The following is a 16,178-nucleotide window of genomic DNA, read 5'->3' on the forward strand; positions in this document are numbered from 1 at the left end:
TGGCCACAGAGTCCTTATTACGTGACACCATTAATCACGACAGACGGCGCCGATCAACTTTATAACGCCTTGCGCTGCTCCAAGCACTCGTCCCACGTGTGTTCAGCAAAGGACCCCCTGTGCAAACCATTTTTAAGCTCATTCTCTGCGCACTGTTAAGTCTTAACAGATTTATTTCTCTTGATTATTGGCATTTTTTGATCATCCACATGTTGTTGAGGCAAACAATGGAAATATCAGTAGAGAGGGGCGTTGGAACAATGACGGAGGTCGTCTAATTATCTGGATGGACAGGAAGTAGCAGGGATTGTGTGGGCGCTGCAAAAAGGCCCATGAGATGGTTGGACTCAAAAACCTGATAAATACACAATTCAGCATCACCACTGCAGATCTATACTTAACATCAGCCTTTGCACAGTGCTATTAATGTGTCTTCTTCAGCCCATCCTTTCTTTTCATTAGAATAAATAATTGTCAGTTAGAAGATAGTAAATGGTTGGCATCAACACTTTTTCTTAACGCCTATGTAGCCAATGAAATGAAATGACAGCTCTCTGGACTGTTTTAACGCGGTGGTTTACGGACTGCGATAAAGGTCTGTAGGTTAGAGTTTATCCACGGCTCACTCAACAGAAAGTTATTTTGAAAGAAAAGGAAATAAACATTTTGTTGATTCGGATTGTTTCAGTGTTGGAGACGGCAATAATAAAAAACATACCATTAAATCTGCCTTATCCGTTCCGTTCAGGAGCTTTCCCGGGCCTCTAACTGAACTGTAGTCCGTCAAACCTTAAAGAACAAATAAACCAACAATTAGAGCCATTCTCGGAGAAGGAGAGCGCGAGTGAGCGAGAGAGAGAGAGAGAGAGAGAGAGAGAGAGAGAGAGAGAGAGAGAGAGAGAGAGAGAGAGAGAGAGAGAGAGAGAGAGAGAGAGAGAGAGAGAGAGAGAGAGAGAGAGAGAGAGAGAGAGAGAGAGAGAGACAGAGAGAGAGAGAGAGAGAGAGAGAGAGAGAGAGAGAGAGAGAGAGAGAGAGAGAGAGAGAGACAGAGAGAGAGAGACAGAGAGTGAGAGAGAGTGAGAGTGAGAGTGAGATAGACGGAGACAGAGAGAGAGAGAGAGAGAGAGACAGAGACAGAGACAGAGAGAGAGAGAGAGAGTGAGAGAGACACACAGACAGAGTTCCGGATGTTTGCTTATGCAGGCAATATCTATAAAATATATTTAGATACGAGGATCCATTGCGTTAGCTTTTGAATTTTCCGTACATCTTTGGCTTGACTTTGTTCCCTAAGGATCCCTTGCTCACCAGATTCCCACAGACGTTCCCTGAGCAGCAGGAGGGATTTAATATTATCGATTACGGATTAGACAAACAGTTAAGTCAGCTGAATACGCAGGGGAACAAAGGCCGGAGGGGGAGAAGGGAGTAACTTTGAGCGTACTGTATTTATCGGCCGCGGCAGCACTCGCTCTCTGCAGGCTCGCCAAATCAATTGCAGCGTGCACACGGCCACGCTCTCAAAGGCAAAGTCGACAAGTGCATATTGGCACATCCAGCGACGTATGCAGACGGAGACACACACACACACACACACACACACACACACACACACACACACACACACACACACACACACACACACACACACAAAGAAACACCGAAACATACATACAAATCCCAACACGCACAGACACTCAAACCCCAACACACACACACAGAAAACACATAAAAAGATAGAGACACACAAATACCAGAAAAGCATGCACACATAAGGCATACAGACACAGAACACGAACACATGAACCCACACAAAAAAACACACACGCATTAAGCACACACACAAACAGACACGCACAAATCAAACAGCACGCCTAGTGTGCACATGCATACACGTGACACATACACACACACGAAACCGTACAAACACAAAAATCATGCGCACACCCAAAATAAAGCTAGCACATAGACACACACACACATGAACACACAGTCCACATTTTTTAACAACCGTGAATAATATCAATTTGCCCAAAGTTTTTTTTTCAATTCTGCCCGAAGAGAATTCTGAGAAGCCTGGGAGCATTGATTTCACAGCCCCAGAAGTAACACCACACTTTATTTTTGCAGCATATCCCTTTGCAAATACACCAGGGGTTTGTGTCATTACTGTGAAGGGATCCTGATATACATATTCATAACATCTCCATTGACCCATGCTCCATGTATTCAAGCGTTATGGATCCAGGGTTGTCTCCAGGGAATGAGGTCATTCTAGGCTCAGCCTGGACCTCAGTATGGGGTCGGAGGGATCCTTACAGACAAGCTCCATTTTTATCCTATTTCATGCACTTAGACATACATTCCAAGTTTAAGTATTAATCGTTGAAAGATTTAAACAAGTCCTTCAAAATCATGAGTTTTCTTTCCAGATGAATGATGAATTGTGATATAAATATTAGGAGTGAAGAGTCATTAGTGTAAGTATTGAGTAGACGCAGAATACTTCACAACTGCTAATTAATGTTGAATAAATGAAACATGTATTGACATGCTACAGTACCGGATTAGGTTAAAATGGTTAATAGTCTATTGGAAAAATATATTTCTTTCACACAAACACCCACATGCCACTCGATTTTCAGATAGTTGATGCAGTAAAAGGCAAGGACAAGCCCCTTAACTGGTTGGTCTCTCTCCCTCTCCCTCTCTGTGGGTGCCGGGGAGTGTGAAGTAGACCTGCACTACTGCAATACCCAAATGCACTTGCCTTTTTGATCAAAGATATGCTATTTCCAGGGGCTTTAATGCATGATCGGAATGACTGATGAATAGGTCCGGGGCTATTTTGTTGCTATTCTTTTGAAAAACCAAAATAACATTTAGATTTTTGTTTAGATCCATGAATATTCGGAGCTGAACCCTCGTTTCTACCAGGCCTAAGGCGCCATTGATTGGATAATTTAACACTCATCCAGTGTCTCGCTGCAAGCGGCGTGGCGAGAGGGACATGGCCTTTTCCAGTAATTGATGTGTGTGTATATGCGTGAGTGCACGTATGTGCGTGTTTGTGTGTATCTGTGTGTGTCTTTTGTGGATGGCATGGGTCAAAAATACCATTTTAATTTTCAGAAAAACCTTGTAGACTTTCAGCGAGTGACCCCCATACCCCTGATTTTACCCCCTCGCTATTCAGGGAGATCATTACATGGAAATTAAATAATATCAAGCAATACTGAATTGGTAACGGATACAATCATCTTATTTGACTAATGCGAAGCGTTTATGGATTATGGAAACACATTTTGACGTGCCTGAACGCTCCAATAGTCACACTCAATAAGCTCCTCAGTATGAACATCTATCCATAGATTACCCTCAACGTTAATGCTATACAAAATGGCTAAAATAATTAACCAATTAACCAAGTCTCATCAGTTCATGCAGAAATAACTTACAGTTATATTAATTAACTTACAGCTAAATTTCCTAAGTTACCTCATGGTTTGGATCATTTATGATGTTCATGTTTACTAATGGTGTTCATGTTAACTAGCCTAACAGTCACGTTAATAAAAAGGTATTCATTTATATGTTATTTAATAGGGTCGTTAGGTAGAACCCTAATAAGCCACTAATAAGAATTGGATAGTGTAACAAGAAACAAACTTACAAGAAATCAAACCTTACCCGCCATAATAACACTTTTTCAAATGCTACATAATAATGCTTAGTGATGCTTACTAAATACTGCATTTACTAGTCAATGTACCCTTATTGTAAGTGTGACCCTTAGACTTATATAGGATTACATTCCAATTTTTCCCCATTACTTTCCCAGAAACTATTACAATTTTGGACGACTCAATACGATGGGGGAAAACATTTCAAAAGTGGAAAGCTGCTGCAGCATCAGCAGTATTTAGGTGAAGACTATATACAGGGCTGCTAACAGCACAGGACTAACCATATATGAATTGTTTATGTGCTGAGCAGACCACGTGACTGATACCCTTCTTGACACCCCCCCCCCCCCCTGTTGCATCCCAAGCAGTGGGTGATGGCCCCAATCCAAAGGTGGCCTGCTTTGTGACTGTTAATCTCTCTCTCTCTCTCGCTCTCTCTCTCTCTCCCCCTGTGTGTCTCTCTCTCTCTCTCTCTCGCTCTCTCTCTCTCTCCCCCTGTGTCTCTCTCTCTCTCTCTCTCTCTCTCTCTCTCTCTCTCTCTCTCTCTCTCTCTCTCTCTCTCTCTCTCTCTCTCTCTCTCTCTCTCTCTCTCTGATGCGTGGGCGTGTCCGGGGGGCATGGTGTGCTTGCTGATTGGTTGCCCGGTGGCCATTTCTGGTGCTTTGGTTCTGAACCGAGTCAAATGAGATGGACCATCCCAGGAGGGGGGCCAAAGAGAGGTTTATAGATATTAGTTTGATGATATTTTCTTGCAAAATTAAATGTCTCGTAGAAAAATTATAGGTTTCTTTCAGATTAGTCTTGGTCTTAAGACTGTACATCGGACCAATTGCTGATATTAATATTCAATCAATTATGTTTGGCACTCTGGGAAATTTGAAACACTATCTAATTGGTAAACAAGCCTAATGTGAGGTAAATCGGTTTTGAAAGAGCTATTGAGATAAGGAAGCAAAAAAGGAGGAATTGGCCTTTTGATCGTCAAATTAAATTCATTATTGTGGATAGAAGTGTGTGCGTACTGCGTTCCATCTGTCTGAAACAAATCAAATATATGAAATGTCTCTTAAACTAATCAACACAATTTGTACAGGCTATAATATAAAACGTAATAGTCTTTATTAAGTGTGTGTGTGTGTTGTGTCTTTGACTCAAGAAAAACATGCCCTCAGTTAAAGACGCACCTTCAAGCGGGCAGCCTTATTGTAATGGAGACCCTCATCCCATCTGAGTCCAGACAAACCAATATCATCCCTCTGCAGACACAAATGGGCGTTCTCGTGTGGTGGGGGTTCCCATTTACGCAGACTGGAACGCCCCCTTCTTATTCTTCTTCGCCTTTCTCGCTGAACTGTATTAAAATGTCAAAGTGTACTACTCCGAAACTATGTAAATAGTGTTGTAAATAAACTTCCAAACCTTTTCAAATCTTATTGGGAAAATAACTTCACATGGTGTGTCTTTTTACAATTTATTCGTTACCAGCATTCGTAGTGTTGATCAGCAGTGAAATAGTCCGCTATAAGACGTTGACGTCGCGTAGCAACCGAAGACGCTGGGGTTGACAAGTTACCGGACTACTACCCATGCAAGTGAACGGAGCGTTCGACGGCATTGAGAAGACCCGTGTAATAAAGGCCTATAAAATGTCTGTTTATGGCATAGATTTCTCCTCAGATTAGGCCAATAAAGCAATGATAACAAAAACAAAAAAAACACAAACGCTCGATCAAAGGCCCGGCCCGAACCAGCGGGCAGGGTCGGATCAATCAAAACCCTCATTGTTTAACATGAATTGGCTAAACAAATGAAATTACCACTGTAGCATATTTAAACACAATTCAAATTGTGCAGAGAATTATTTCCATTGGTCATTCTCAGTGGCGGCTGGCGATCAAACATGTTGATGTTCATGCGAAATATAAAGTCAAGTATAACCATTGTGTTGACATTATTCGGTGTCTTGATGGTGCATTGATAAGTTCGGTGGTTAATACTCTAAGTAGCTCATGTTCGGATCTCTGCAAAATTGTCGACAGGGGTACCACTGTTGTTTTTTATTGGTCAACAAGGAAAAACATGAGGGGTAACTGTCATTTTTCTTTGGTCGTCATGAAAAAAAACAAAAGGTGTAACACTGTTGTTTTTTATTGGTCGTCATGAAAAAAAACATATGGGGTAACACTGTCGTTTTTTAATGGTCTTCATGAAAAAAAACATAAGGGGTAACACTGTTGTTTTTTATTGGTCGTCATGAAAAAAAACATAAGGGGTAACACTGTTGTCTTGTCAAATAAAATATAAGTCGTTTTTTATTGGTTGTCATGAAAAAAAACATAAGGGGTAACACTGTTGTTTTTTATTGGTCGTCATGAAAAAAAACATAAGGGGTATCACTGTCGTTTTTTAATAGTCGTCATGAAAAAAACCATAAGGGGTAACACTGTTGTTTTTCTTTGGTCGTCATGAAAAAAAACATATGGGGTAACACTGTTGTTTTTTATTGGTTGTCATGAAAAAAAACATAAGGGGTAACACTGTTGTTTTTCTTTGGTCGTCATGAAAAAAAACACAAGGGGTAACACTGTCGTTTTTTATTTGTCGTCATGAAAAAAAACATAATGGGTAACACTGTTGTTTTTTATTGGTTGTCATGAAAAAAAACATAAGGGGTAACACTGTTGTTTTTCTTTGGTCGTCATGAAAAAAAACACAAGGGGTAACCCTGTCGTTTTTTATTGGTCGTCATGAAAAAAAACATAAGGGGTAACACTGTTGTTTTTTATTGGTTGTCATGAAAAAAAACACAAGGGGTAACACTGTTGTTTTTCTTTGGTCGTCATGAAAAAAAACACAAGGGGTAACACTGTTGTTTTTTATTTGTCGTCATGAAAAAAAACATAAGGGGTAACACTGTTGTTTTTCTTTGGTCGTCATGAAAAAAAACACAAGGGGTAACACTGTCGTTTTTTATTTGTCGTCATGAAAAAAAACATAATGGGTAACACTGTTGTTTTTTATTGGTTGTCATGAAAAAAAACATAAGGGGTAACACTGTTGTTTTTCTTTGGTCGTCATGAAAAAAAACACAAGGGGTAACCCTGTCGTTTTTTATTGGTCGTCATGAAAAAAAACATAAGGGGTAACACTGTTGTTTTTTATTGGTTGTCATGAAAAAAAACACAAGGGGTAACACTGTTGTTTTTCTTTGGTCGTCATGAAAAAAAACACAAGGGGTAACACTGTTGTTTTTTATTTGTCGTCATGAAAAAAAACAGAAGGGGTAACACTGTTGTTTTTTATTGGTTGTCATGAAAAAAAACATAAGGGGTAACACTGTTGTTTTTTATTGGTTGTCATGAAAAAAAACATAAGGGGTAACACTGTTGTTTTTTTTTTGGTCGTCATGTCTATTGCACTGTCATATATAACCAGAGACATATTTTACATAAAATTCTCAGTGGGGAGTGGAGAAAGCTGTGGGCTAACCCCCTGGAGACCGGGGTTCAAGTCCGGTTGTTGTCCTCTGTTGCAAGACTCTTATCTCTATTTCATGCCAATTATAAAGTCAAGTATAACCATTGTGATGGATTTCTTCTGTGTCTTGATGGAGCATTGATAAATTCGGAGGTTAACACTCTAAACAGCTCAGGTTCTAATCCCCGTAAAAACGTCGGCAGTGGTAACGCTGTTGTTTTTTATTGGTCGTGATGAAAAAAACATAATGGGTAACACTGTTGTTTTTTTTTGGTCGTCATGAAAAAAAACATGAGGGGTAACACTGTTGTTTTTTATTGGTCGTCCTGAAAAAAACATAAGGGGTAACACTGTTGTTTTTTTTGGTCGTCATGAAAAAAAACATAAGGGGTAACACTGTTGTTTTTTATTGGTTGTCATGAAAAAAAACATAAGGGGTAACACTGTTGTTTTTTATTGGTCGTCCTGAAAAAAACATAAGGGGTAACACTGTTGGTTTTTTTTGGTCGTCATGAAAAAAAACATGAGGGTTTTTTTTTGGTCGTCTTGAAAAAAAACATAAGGGGTAACACTGTTGTTTTTTATTGGTCGTCCTGAAAAAAACATAAGGGGTAACACTGTTGTTGTTTTTTGGTCGTCATGTCTATTGCACTGTCATATATAACCAGAGACATATTTTACATTTAAATCTCAGTGGGGAGTGGAGCGAGCTGTGGGCTAACCCCCTGGAGACCGGGGTTCAAGTCCGGTTGATGTCCTCTGTTGGAAGACTCTTATCTCTATTTCATGCGAATTATAAAGTCAAGTATAACCATTGTGATGAATTTCTTCTGTGTCTTGATGGAGCATTGATAAGTTCGGAGGTTAACACTCTAAACCGCTAAGGTTCTAATCCCCGTAAAAACGTCGGCAGTGGTAACGCTGTTATTTTTTATTGGTGGTCCTGAAAAAAACATAAGGGGTAACACTGTCGTTTTTTATTGGTCGTCATGAAAAAAAAAATAAGGGGTAACACTGTTGTTGTTTTTTTGGTCGTCATGAAAAAAAACATAAGGGGTAACACTGTTGGTTTTTTTTGGTCGTCTTGAAAAAAAACATAAGGGGTAACACTGTTGTTTTTTTTGGTCGTCATGAAAAAAACATAAGGGGTAATACTGTCGTTTTTTATTGGTCGTCGTGAAAAAAAACATAAGGGGTAACACTGTTGTTTTTTATTGGTCGTCGTGAAAAAAAACATAAGGGGTAACACTATTGGTTTTTTTTGGTCGTCATGAAAAAAAAAAAAAAGGGGTAACACTGTTGTTTTTTATTGGTCGTCCTGAAAAAAACGTAAGGGGTAACAATGTTGGTTTTTTTTGGTCGTCTTGAAAAAATACATAAGGGGTAACACTGTTGTTTTTTTATTGGTCGTCATGAAAAAAACATAAGGGGTAACACTGTTGTTTTTTTTTGGTCGTCATGAAAAAAAACATAGGGGGTAACACTGTTGTTTTTTATTGATCGTCCTGAAAAAAACATAAGGGGTAACACTGTTGTTTTTTTTGGTCGTCATGAAAAAAAACATAAGGGGTAACACTGTTGTTTTTTATTGGTTGTCATGAAAAAAAACATAAGGGGTAACACTGTTGTTTTTTATTGGTCGTCCTGAAAAAAACATAAGGGGTAACACTGTTGGTTTTTTTTGGTCGTCATGAAAAAAAACATAAGGGTTTTTTTTTGGTCGTCTTGAAAAAAAACATAAGGGGTAACACTGTTGTTTTTTATTGGTCGTCCTGAAAAAAACATAAGGGGTAACACTGTTGTTGTTTTTTGGTCGTCATGTCTATTGCACTGTCATATATAACCAGAGACATATTTTACATTTAAATCTCAGTGGGGAGTGGAGCGAGCTGTGGGCTAACCCCCTGGAGACCGGGGTTCAAGTCCGGTTGATGTCCTCTGTTGGAAGACTCTTATCTCTATTTCATGCGAATTATAAAGTCAAGTATAACCATTGTGATGAATTTCTTCTGTGTCTTGATGGAGCATTGATAAGTTCGGAGGTTAACACTCTAAACCGCTAAGGTTCTAATCCCCGTAAAAACGTCGGCAGTGGTAACGCTGTTATTTTTTATTGGTGGTCCTGAAAAAAACATAAGGGGTAACACTGTTGTTTTTTTTGGTCGTCATGAAAAAAAACATAAGGGGTAACACTGTTGTTTTTTATTGGTCGTCCTGAAAAAAACATAAGGGGTAACACTGTCGTTTTTTATTGGTCGTCATGAAAAAAAAAATAAGGGGTAACACTGTTGTTGTTTTTTTGGTCGTCATGAAAAAAAACATAAGGGGTAACACTGTTGGTTTTTTTTGGTCGTCTTGAAAAAAAACATAAGGGGTAACACTGTTGTTTTTTTTGGTCGTCATGAAAAAAACATAAGGGGTAATACTGTCGTTTTTTATTGGTCGTCGTGAAAAAAAACATAAGGGGTAACACTGTTGTTTTTTATTGGTCGTCGTGAAAAAAAACATAAGGGGTAACACTATTGGTTTTTTTTGGTCGTCATGAAAAAAAAAAAAAAGGGGTAACACTGTTGTTTTTTATTGGTCGTCCTGAAAAAAACGTAAGGGGTAACAATGTTGGTTTTTTTTGGTCGTCTTGAAAAAATACATAAGGGGTAACACTGTTGTTTTTTTATTGGTCGTCATGAAAAAAACATAAGGGGTAACACTGTTGTTTTTTTTTGGTCGTCATGAAAAAAAACATAGGGGGTAACACTGTTGTTTTTTATTGATCGTCCTGAAAAAAACATAAGGGGTAACACTGTTGTTTTTTTTGGTCGTCATGAAAAAAAACATAAGGGGTAACACTGTTGTTTTTTATTGGTTGTCATGAAAAAAAACATAAGGGGTAACACTGTTGTTTTTTATTGGTCGTCCTGAAAAAAACATAAGGGGTAACACTGTTGGTTTTTTTTGGTCGTCATGAAAAAAAACATAAGGGTTTTTTTTTGGTCGTCTTGAAAAAAAACATAAGGGGTAACACTGTTGTTTTTTATTGGTCGTCCTGAAAAAAACATAAGGGGTAACACTGTTGTTGTTTTTTGGTCGTCATGTCTATTGCACTGTCATATATAACCAGAGACATATTTTACATTTAAATCTCAGTGGGGAGTGGAGCGAGCTGTGGGCTAACCCCCTGGAGACCGGGGTTCAAGTCCGGTTGATGTCCTCTGTTGGAAGACTCTTATCTCTATTTCATGCGAATTATAAAGTCAAGTATAACCATTGTGATGAATTTCTTCTGTGTCTTGATGGAGCATTGATAAGTTCGGAGGTTAACACTCTAAACCGCTAAGGTTCTAATCCCCGTAAAAACGTCGGCAGTGGTAACGCTGTTATTTTTTATTGGTGGTCCTGAAAAAAACATAAGGGGTAACACTGTTGTTTTTTTTGTTCGTCATGAAAAAAAACATAAGGGGTAACACTGTTGTTTTTTATTGGTCGTCCTGAAAAAAACATAAGGGGTAACACTGTCGTTTTTTATTGGTCGTCATGAAAAAAAAAATAAGGGGTAACACTGTTGTTGTTTTTTTGGTCGTCATGAAAAAAAACATAAGGGGTAACACTGTTGGTTTTTTTTGGTCGTCTTGAAAAAAAACATAAGGGGTAACACTGTTGTTTTTTTTGGTCGTCATGAAAAAAACATATGGGGTAATACTGTCGTTTTTTATTGGTCGTCGTGAAAAAAAACATAAGGGGTAACACTGTTGTTTTTTATTGGTCGTCGTGAAAAAAAACATAAGGGGTAACACTATTGGTTTTTTTTGGTCGTCATGAAAAAAAAAAAAAAGGGGTAACACTGTTGTTTTTTATTGGTCGTCCTGAAAAAAACGTAAGGGGTAACAATGTTGGTTTTTTTTGGTCGTCTTGAAAAAATACATAAGGGGTAACACTGTTGTTTTTTTATTGGTCGTCATGAAAAAAACATAAGGGGTAACACTGTTGTTTTTTTTTGGTCGTCATGAAAAAAAACATAGGGGGTAACACTGTTGTTTTTTATTGGTCGTCCTGAAAAAAACATAAGGGGTAACACTGTTGTTGTTTTTTGGTCGTCATGAAAAAAAACATAAGGGGTAACACTGTTGTTTTTTTTTGGTCGTCATGAAAAAAACATAAGGGGTAACACTGTTGTTTTTTATTGGGGGGTTAGCTGTGGGCTAACCCCCTGGAGACCGGGGTTCAAGCCCGGTTGATGTCCTCTGTTGGAAGACTCTTATCTCTATTTCATGCGAATTATAAAGTCAAGTATAACCATTGTGATGAATTTCTTCTGTGTCTTGATGGAGCATTGATAAGTTCGGAGGTTAACACTCTAAAACGCTCAGGTTCTAATCCCCGTAAAAACGTCGGCAGTGGTAACGCTGTTACTTTTTATTGGTGGTCCTGAAAAAAACATAAGGGGTAACACTGTTGTTTTTTTTGGTCGTCATGAAAAAAAACATAAGGGGTAATACTGTCGTTTTTTATTGGTCGTCGTGAAAAAAAACATAAGGGGAAACACTGTTGTTTTTTATTGGTCATCGTGAAAAAAAAAATTAAGGGGTAACACTATTTTTTTTTTTTGGTCGTCATGAAAAAAAAAAAAAGGGGTAACACTGTTGTTTTTTTTTGGTCGTCCTGAAAAAAACATAAGGGGTAACAATGTTGGTTTTTTTTTGTCCTCTTGAAAAAATACATAAGGGGTAACACTGTTGTTTTTTTATTGGTCGTCATGAAAAAAACATAAGGCGTAACACTGTTGTTTTTTTTTGGTCGTCATGAAAAAAAACATAGGGGGTAACACTGTTGTTTTTTATTGGTCGTCCTGAAAAAAACATAAGGGGTAACACTGTTGTTGTTTTTTGGTCGACATGAAAAAAAACATAAGGGGTAACACTGTTGGTTTTTTTTGGTCGTCTTGAAAAAAAACATAAGGGGTAACACTGTTGTTTTTTATTGGTCGTCCTGAAAAAAACATAAGGGGTAACACTGTTGTTTTTTTTTGGTCGTCATGAAAAAAACATAAGGGGTAACACTGTTGTTTTTTATTGGTCGTCATGAAAAAAACATAAGGGGTAACACTGTTGTTTTTTATTGGTCGTCATGAAAAAAAACATAAGGGGTAACACTGTTGTTTTTTATTGGTCGTCGTGAAAAAAAACATAAGGGGTAACACTGTCGTTTTTTATTGGTCGTCATGAAAAAAAACATAAGGGGTAACACTGTTGTTGTTTTTTGGTCGTCATGAAAAAAAAAATAAGGGGTAACACTGTTGTTGTTTTTTTGGTCGTCATGTCTATTGCACTGTCATATATAACCAGAGACATATTTTACATCAAAATCTCAGTGGGGAGTGGAGAGAGCTGTGGGCTAACCCCCTGGAGACCGGGGTTCAAGTCCGGTAGATGTCCTCTGTTGGAAGACTCTTATCTCTATTTCATGCGAATTATAAAGTCAAGAATAACCATCGTGATGAATTTCTTCTGTGTATTGATGGAGCATTGATAAGTTCGGAGGTTAACACTCTAAAACGCTCAGGTTCTAATCCACATAAAAACGTCGGCAGTGGTAACGCTGTTATTTTTTATTGGTGGTCCTGAAAAAAACATAAGGGGTAACACTGTTGTTTTTTATTGGTCGTCCTGAAAAAAACATAAGGGGTAATACTGTCGTTTTTTATTGGTCGTCGTGAAAAAAAACATAAGGGGTAACACTGTTGTTTTTTATTGGTCATCGTGAAAAAAAAAATTAAGGGGTAACTCTATTGTTTTTTTTTGGTCGTCCTGAAAAAAACATAAGGGGTAACAATGTTGTTTTTTTTTGGTCGTCTTGAAAAAATACATAAGGGGTAACACTGTTGGTTTTTTTTGGTCGTCTTGAAAAAAAACATAAGGGGTAACACTGTTGTTTTTTTATTGGTCGTCATGAAAAAAACATAAGGCGTAACACTGTTGTTTTTTTTTGGTCGTCATGAAAAAAAACATAGGGGGTAACACTGTTGTTTTTTATTGGTCGTCCTGAAAAAAACATAAGGGGTAACAATGTTGTTTTTTTTTGGTCGTCTTGAAAAAATACATAAGGGGTAACACTGTTGTTTTTTTATTGGTCGTCATGAAAAAAACATAAGGGGTAACACTGTTGTTTTTTTTTGGTCGTCATGAAAAAAACATAAGGGGTAACACTGTTGTTTTTTTTTGGTCGTCATGAAAAAAAACATAGGGGGTAACACTGTTGTTTTTTATTGGTCGTCCTGAAAAAAACATAAGGGGTAACACTGTTGTTGTTTTTTGGTCGTCATGAAAAAAAACATAAGGGGTAACACTGTTGGTTTTTTTTGGTCGTCTTGAAAAAAAACATAAGGGGTAACACTGTTGTTTTTTATTGGTCGTCCTGAAAAAAACATAAGGGGTAACACTGTTGTTTTTTTTTGGTCGTCATGAAAAAAACATAAGGGGTAACACTTGTTTTTTATTGGTCGTCATGAAAAAAACATAAGGGGTAACACTGTTGTTTTTTATTGGTCGTCATGAAAAAAAACATAAGGGGTAACACTGTTGTTTTTTATTGGTCGTCGTGAAAAAAAACATAAGGGGTAACACTGTCGTTTTTTATTGGTCGTCATGAAAAAAAACATAAGGGGTAACACTTGTTTTTTTTGGTCGTCATGAAAAAAAACATAAGGGGTAATACTGTCGTTTTTTATTGGTCGTCGTGAAAAAAAACATAAGGGGAAACACTGTTGTTTTTTATTGGTCATCGTGAAAAAAAAAATTAAGGGGTAACACTATTTTTTTTTTTTGGTCGTCATGAAAAAAAAAAAAAGGGGTAACACTGTTGTTTTTTTTTGGTCGTCCTGAAAAAAACATAAGGGGTAACAATGTTGGTTTTTTTTTGTCCTCTTGAAAAAATACATAAGGGGTAACACTGTTGTTTTTTTATTGGTCGTCATGAAAAAAACATAAGGCGTAACACTGTTGTTTTTTTTTGGTCGTCATGAAAAAAAACATAGGGGGTAACACTGTTGTTTTTTATTGGTCGTCCTGAAAAAAACATAAGGGGTAACACTGTTGTTGTTTTTTGGTCGACATGAAAAAAAACATAAGGGGTAACACTGTTGGTTTTTTTTGGTCGTCTTGAAAAAAAACATAAGGGGTAACACTGTTGTTTTTTATTGGTCGTCCTGAAAAAAACATAAGGGGTAACACTGTTGTTTTTTTTTGGTCGTCATGAAAAAAACATAAGGGGTAACACTGTTGTTTTTTATTGGTCGTCATGAAAAAAACATAAGGGGTAACACTGTTGTTTTTTATTGGTCGTCATGAAAAAAAACATAAGGGGTAACACTGTTGTTTTTTATTGGTCGTCGTGAAAAAAAACATAAGGGGTAACACTGTCGTTTTTTATTGGTCGTCATGAAAAAAAACATAAGGGGTAACACTGTTGTTGTTTTTTGGTCGTCATGAAAAAAAAAATAAGGGGTAACACTGTTGTTGTTTTTTTGGTCGTCATGTCTATTGCACTGTCATATATAACCAGAGACATATTTTACATCAAAATCTCAGTGGGGAGTGGAGAGAGCTGTGGGCTAACCCCCTGGAGACCGGGGTTCAAGTCCGGTAGATGTCCTCTGTTGGAAGACTCTTATCTCTATTTCATGCGAATTATAAAGTCAAGTATAACCATCGTGATGAATTTCTTCTGTGTATTGATGGAGCATTGATAAGTTCGGAGGTTAACACTCTAAAACGCTCAGGTTCTAATCCACATAAAAACGTCGGCAGTGGTAACGCTGTTGTTTTTTATTGGTCGTCCTGAAAAAAACATAAGGGGTAACACTGTTGGTTTTTTTTGGTCGTCTTGAAAAAAAACATAAGGGGTAACACTGTTGTTTTTTTTGGTCGTCATGAAAAAAACATAAGGGGTAATACTGTCGTTTTTTATTGGTCGTCGTGAAAAAAAACATAAGGGGTAACACTGTTGTTTTTTATTGGTCATCGTGAAAAAAAAAATTAAGGGGTAACTCTATTGTTTTTTTTTGGTCGTCCTGAAAAAAACATAAGGGGTAACAATGTTGTTTTTTTTTGGTCGTCTTGAAAAAATACATAAGGGGTAACACTGTTGGTTTTTTTTGGTCGTCTTGAAAAAAAACATAAGGGGTAACACTGTTGTTTTTTATTGGTCGTCCTGAAAAAAACATAAGGGGTAACAATGTTGTTTTTTTTTGGTCGTCTTGAAAAAATACATAAGGGGTAACACTGTTGTTTTTTTATTGGTCGTCATGAAAAAAACATAAGGGGTAACACTGTTGTTTTTTTTTGGTCGTCATGAAAAAAACATAAGGGGTAACACTGTTGTTTTTTTTTGGTCGTCATGAAAAAAAACATAGGGGGTAACACTGTTGTTTTTTATTGGTCGTCCTGAAAAAAACATAAGGGGTAACACTGTTGTTGTTTTTTGGTCGTCATGAAAAAAAACATAAGGGGTAACACTGTTGGTTTTTTTTGGTCGTCTTGAAAAAAAACATAAGGGGTAACACTGTTGTTTTTTATTGGTCGTCCTGAAAAAAACATAAGGGGTAACACTGTTGTTGTTTTTTGGTCGTCATGAAAAAAACATAAGGGGTAACACTTGTTTTTTATTGGTCGTCATGAAAAAAACATAAGGGGTAACACTGTTGTTTTTTATTGGTCGTCATGAAAAAAAACATAAGGGGTAACACTGTTGTTTTTTATTGGTCGTCGTGAAAAAAAACATAAGGGGTAACACTGTCGTTTTTTATTGGTCGTCATGAAAAAAAACATAAGGGGTAACACTGTTGTTGTTTTTTGGTCGTCATGAAAAAAAAAATAAGGGGTAACACTGTTGTTTTTTTTTGGTCGTCATGAAAAAAACATAAGGGGTAACACTGTTGTTTTTTATTGGTCGTCATGAAAAAAACATAAGGGGTAACACTGTTGTTTTTTATTGGTCGTCATGAAAAAAAACATAAGGGGTAAC

The sequence above is a fragment of the Gadus macrocephalus genome, chromosome 22 (assembly GCF_031168955.1).
Source record: "Gadus macrocephalus chromosome 22, ASM3116895v1".
NCBI classification, from domain to species: Eukaryota; Metazoa; Chordata; class Actinopteri; order Gadiformes; family Gadidae; genus Gadus; species Gadus macrocephalus.